Source organism: Neoarius graeffei, chromosome 8 (assembly GCF_027579695.1).
Source record: "Neoarius graeffei isolate fNeoGra1 chromosome 8, fNeoGra1.pri, whole genome shotgun sequence".
Lineage (NCBI taxonomy): Eukaryota > Metazoa > Chordata > Actinopteri > Siluriformes > Ariidae > Neoarius > Neoarius graeffei.
Window position 1 is genome coordinate 6,543,056 of NC_083576.1, and position 5,992 is coordinate 6,549,047.

The following is a 5,992-nucleotide window of genomic DNA, read 5'->3' on the forward strand; positions in this document are numbered from 1 at the left end:
ATGACATGTTACTAAAGTAGCCTATTTACTGTTGTTGATGTGGGTCACTTGCTGTTAGCCAATTCACTTTCTCGTACCAGGAGAGCTGAAAGGAACGAGTATTATTCCCTACCTTTTTCACCAAGTCAATTTGAGGCGTTGGTCTACCCTGCTCTTTAATTTTAATTTTTTCCTCGAAAGGAAGACTGGCCAAAATTAAATCAGCAATGCTTGGCATCCGTGCGCAGCTTTCTTGCTAGCTGACTAGCCCCCTCAAGTTCAAGTTCAGTCACTCAAATAAACGAAATTTCTGGAACTAAGATAGCAAACTTGACAACACTATATTTACACTTTATTTACAATGAAAATATATACAAACTAAAAAAGCTGGTAGAAACCATATGTAATGAATGAAATCGAAATGTAAGCTGATCTCTTACAATACACCACAGCACTTGCGAATCCGCATGGGACTGAACTGAAATCCACGGCTGCCTGTGTATATTTGAAACGAGCTGTCAATCAAAGAAAATATCCGGCCGCTTTCACCAATCACCAGTCTCCTCGCGGAAAGCTTTGCCATGTCCCTCCCATGTGAGGCTCGGAGTCCGTAGGCGGGCATTTTTGTAGTATTTGTCCAATAATCATCTTGCATTTTGAGATTGAAAAGCGCATCGCTCCCAAATGCCATTGAAGTCCACTGAGGCTGGGAGTCCGTGGGGCTGGTGTTTTCGCAGTATTTGTCCAATTACCGTCTTGCATTTTGATATTGAAAGCGCATAGCTCCCAAATGCCATTGAAGTCCACTGAGGCTGGGCTGCATCGCGCTGTCACGAGGGGGAAAAACTCATGCACACATTAAAGTTATAACGGAATGATTTCACACTGTAGTTGGGTTGAGCACATATATTTCTATGATTCTGGATCTGAAATAGTAATGTTATAAGGTCGGCTATAACATAAGCCTAGCGCAATTCATCCTACACAATGTTCGTCATTTTTAGAGGAGGCTGAGCCTCCCTCGTTGTCTTAGAGCAATTGCCCGTGGTTGGGACGTACTAGGGATTCATCTATACCATGTTATTTATTTATTTATTTATTTAGTTAGTTAGTTAGTTTGTTCATTTTTCAAACCAAGTACAAGGTTTTGAGTTTTAGTCAATCAGGGATGTAATTTTGTCAAGTTAGGTCAATTTGTCCAGCACTTTGACCAACAGGCAAGGCAGCTTTACAGAAAAAAAAAAAAAGATTTTACAAATATGAGCTCGTTTTATCCCTACTAAATTTATTTATCCCTGATAAGCAAGCCTGAGGCAACAGTGTTAAAGAAAAACTCCCTCAGACGACACAAGGAAGAAACCTTGAGAGGAACCAGACTCAAAAGGGAACCCATCCTAATCTGGCTGATAACATAGCATGATTATTAAAAAAACAAAAAACAAAACCAAAAAAAACTTGCTTCTATAAGTGTGTCCTATATCATCACAAAGTACAACTGTGTAACCAGAAAATTCACTCTCGTCCCAGCATGAAGTCTATTCTGTTGAAGACACCAAATATCCATCGATGGAGACCTGAGCACAAAACCATTCATGACAACCGCAGTTCCAAAGACACCATGACAATTATACTCCTAAACCATCATAGCAAAACTGTAAGTGTCCAGAGCCATCTTTTAAGTGTGTCTTTTGACTGTCCATATGGGGCCGTCCTCTATAGGAGTGATGTGATGAGACTCCAGCCAGAAGTAGGGCATCAGGATGGATCAGGCAGGTCCGGGGAGCAGGAGAGGCGAGGGTCACTGGTGTCTCAGAGAGAAACAGAGGGAAAACACAGGTTGTTCGGTCTGCCCGTTGTCACTGAATGGTGAAGAACAGTGTACACTGTGTGCTGAGTGCAAGTAGGGACTCTGGCAAGACTAACTATGACAGCATAACTAAAAGGGAGAGCCAGAAGATAATACAGACATGAAGGAGCCCTGGGACATAAAGCAGCCAGCCACTACACCATCAACAACAGATTTAGCTCTTATTATTTTTTGTATATATCCACATACCGGTATATGTTCATGAGCTTACGCTACTAGGTTCGTTCTTTGCATTCGCTAGCTACATTAGTTTCCTTGGCTGGAGGAGGGCTCCAAGAGAAAAGACCATGTTGGAAACGTCCATCCAGAAGTACGTTTTTGTCAAAATCCATCAATGTCAGTGACCAACAACAACAACAACCTAGCTAAGAGATATTAGAGATATTTATATTCTCGTAGCATCATCAACATTATTTTCACACCTACTGTAGCTGGCTCCTTCTTGTACTGAGTTTCATGTTTACGATATTTTATCAAGTTACTTCCAGTACAGGAACATGCTGTAGTTCCTCCTTTTGATCTTTTCACACAGTCTTTCATCTGCTTTACTGTGATCGCTAATATTCATCGTGAAATATGTCTAGATTGCTGCCTTTTAGTAAATTAGCCTGATGGGATAGCATGCATACTGTATGCTACGCTGTGAAAATAAATGTAATCTTAGCAAGTGAAAATATCTTGAATATCATCAAACTGATCTAGTAATTCCTATTAGAAGGACAATAAACCAAATATAAGATTATTAAACCTAGTTTTGGATATCTATATTTATTCTATACACATTCACTGGATATGAGCAATTGTACACTCTGATTGGCTTCTCTATGAGTAGGCTATCAGCTCATATACCATGAGTAGAGAAAAAACAAAATGGTGGAGCATGTTGCTGAACCAACCGAGGATGAAATAAAAACTCGACTCGAAAAAAAAAACAACAAAATTTGGAATGAAAGTATTTGATGGGAAGAACGTATCTTTTTTATTTTTTCAAGAATTATTATTATAGCATTTTTCACAAATTGCTCCTGTCATTTCGCTGGTTTGTTTACATTCTAAGTGGAAATTATTTTGTCGGACGTTTTGTATAAAGATTTTATTGATCGAATTTGCAAAAAAAAAAGAAAGAAAGAAAGAAAAATGCTCTGTTTCTCAAAATCCAGTGAATGTAGATAGAATGAAACAGTTATTCCCCTCAATCTTCTCATACATGGCTTATCGCCAACTCCGTGCTACGCGCCTCATCAGCTATCAGTTCATGTACAACTCTATTTTGTGGAATAACTGTTAAATATCTCATCTCATCTCATTATCTCTAGCCGCTTTATCCTTCTACAGGGTCGCAGGCAAGCTGGAGCCTATCTCAGCTGACTACGGGCGAAAGGCGGGGTACACCCTGGACAAGTCGCCAGGTCATCACAGGGCTGACACATAGACACAGACAACCATTCACACCTACGGTCAATTTAGAGTCACCAGTTAACCTAACCTGCATGTCTTTGGACTGTGGGGGAAACCGGAGCACCCGGAGGAAACCCACGCAGACACAGGGAGAACATGCAAACTCCACACAGAAAGGCCCTCGCCGGCCCCGGGGCTCGAACCCAGGACCTTCTTGCTGTGAGGCGACAGCGCTAACCACTACACCACCGTGCCGCCACTGTTAAATATATTTTACCAAATTAAAGCTTTAAAATTATTCATTTGCAGATAATTTAGCATGTTTCTATAAATAAATGCTAAAAAATGAGCCAATAAGACAATACTATATCAAGTATGAATTTGGTTAAATATCAACTCTGTTCAAGGTGGCTTTTCTTGCTAAGATGCTCAAATAATTGTTTGCTGTGTAGGCTTATGACATGTAGTATCACCTGGTATTGGATGGTGGTATCAAAGTATTTAGCATCAGCATCGATGCATCCCAAGTTCAAACTCCAACCCTGGTCCAAACGTCACCCTGATGCTAACTTTAGCATTTGTTCCTTTTAAATATTGTTCAAGTTCTTAGAAATACGTGACCTTGTATTGCTTTGATTGCACCACAAAACCCCAACGACTCAATCAAACGAAACCTGGCACACCAACTCGGCAAAACAATTCCGTGTGAGGTTTGTGACTGGTCCAACAATCCCCTTTCCAGCATCTACTGTTCCAAACTTACCCCTTTTCCACCAAATCAGTTCCAGGGCTGGTTCGGGGCCAGTGTTGGTGCTGGTTCACAACTCATTCAACTTGCGAGCCAGCTGAGAACCAGTTTCCATAGCTTGCGGTGCTAAGGGAAGCCATGTCATTACGTTGCTGTATACATCAGTTACGTCACTACGTTTGCATAAACCTTGGCGTGAATATCGAAGCAAAAACAACACGGAAGAAGCAGCAACAACAACAACAATAATAATAATGGATGACTTGGCGTTTGTACAGCTGCTGCTTCTCGTCGCTTAAAAATGGCGATCTTTCACAGTCTTGTTATTGTTGTTGGTCTTAACAACTCCGCCCCCCCATTGACGTTAGCGGTTCTTTCCTCTGGCCCAGCAAAGAGTTGGTGCTAGCCTGGAACCGTTTTTTCTGGCCCCAGAGCCAGTTCTTTGTCAGTGGAAACAGAAAACCCGGTTCCAAACTAAGCACTGGCCCCGAACCAGCCCTGGAACTGCTTTGGTGGAAAAGGGGCAACTGAGGACCTAAATTGGTGCAAGACTAAACAGGCATCATGTCCTGTAAATAAATAGTTTTACAGCAGAGCATAAAGTGGGCGAAGGGCTGAAACATGTGCACTGGTTTAGAAATCTGGCCCAGTCATATGTTCAGTCAGATGGCTTCCTTTGGAGAGTGTGTGCTCCTGAATTTGCCCCTCCTCCTCCATGGGAGAGTTAAACTTTGTCATTGAAATGAAAACGAAGGATCAGCAGGACAAAAGGAGCGCGGCAGGTGGGACGTAGCCGATCCGGACAAGGGGGACGTGTGGAAAGTGGAGGGGGTGAAATGGAGAGCAGGAGGAGGATGAAGGCCATTACAGCGGAATGCTCCAGATCACCAGTAGGGATTTGGGAAGGGGGAAGTCTGGGGGTGGGGGGGTGTATGTGGGGGGGATTTGTTTGTAAAGGCACGCGAGCATCTGCCACTTGGGCCTCTTACTCTTCCCTCCTCCTCTTGGCAGAACAATCTCCGTCCCTCCATCCCCCTCTTCTCATAAGCATTCTGCTTCGCTGCAGGGCAAGGGCAACTTTTCCTGGACCCCACACTCCTCAATGCTTTATTGTTATTCATCTGAATTTTTTTTTTTTTGCATGATGTCGGATTTATTGCGTGCATATGGCACGTGCGCACCCTGTGTATTGCCTTTCGTGTCCATGTGCACATGGCTGATTCAATGTGGACCCAATGTGATCAGACAAACCTTTGTGAATCCGAGCTTGTGGAAACTGTTTTGTGGAAGAAGATTCAAGAGTTTCATTATTCATTATTCAGGGTGAGGAATAAAAAAAAGACAATATATCCTAGCTGAGATTTGAGGTTTTGGGGTGGCATGGTGGTGTAGTGGTTAGCACTGTCGCCTCACAGCAAGAAGGTCCTGGGTTTGAGTCCAGTGACTGATGGGGGCCTTCTGTGCGGAGTTTGCATGTTCTCCCCGTGTCCGCGTGGGTTTCCTCCGGGTGCTCCGGTTTCCCCTACAGTCTAAAGACATGCAGGTTAGGTTAACTGGTGGCTCTAAACTGAGCGTAGGTGTGAATGTGAGTGTGAATTGTTGTCTGTCTGTATGTGATCTGGCGACTTATCCAGGGTGTACCCTGCCTCTCGCCCATAGTCAGCTGGGATAGGCTCCAGCTTGCCGGCAACCCTGCACAGCATAAGTGGTTATGGATGGATGGATGGATGGATTTGAGATTTGAAATCTCACTCCTATACAGTGACACTCCATTCACTTCCTATTCAATGACTATTATCAATTTTCCACTTACACGTTATCGATCTTCATGTCAAACCGACCGATTACAATCAGCCTGTGTGAACTGAGGTCCTTCTGTAGGAGAGCATGTTTTGATTGGTAATGAACTTGAAGTTTAAACTTCACTACTGCCAATGTTTGTGGAGAAAAGGAAACCAGTATCACCAATATTCCACCACAGAACTATTGAATTCTCCATT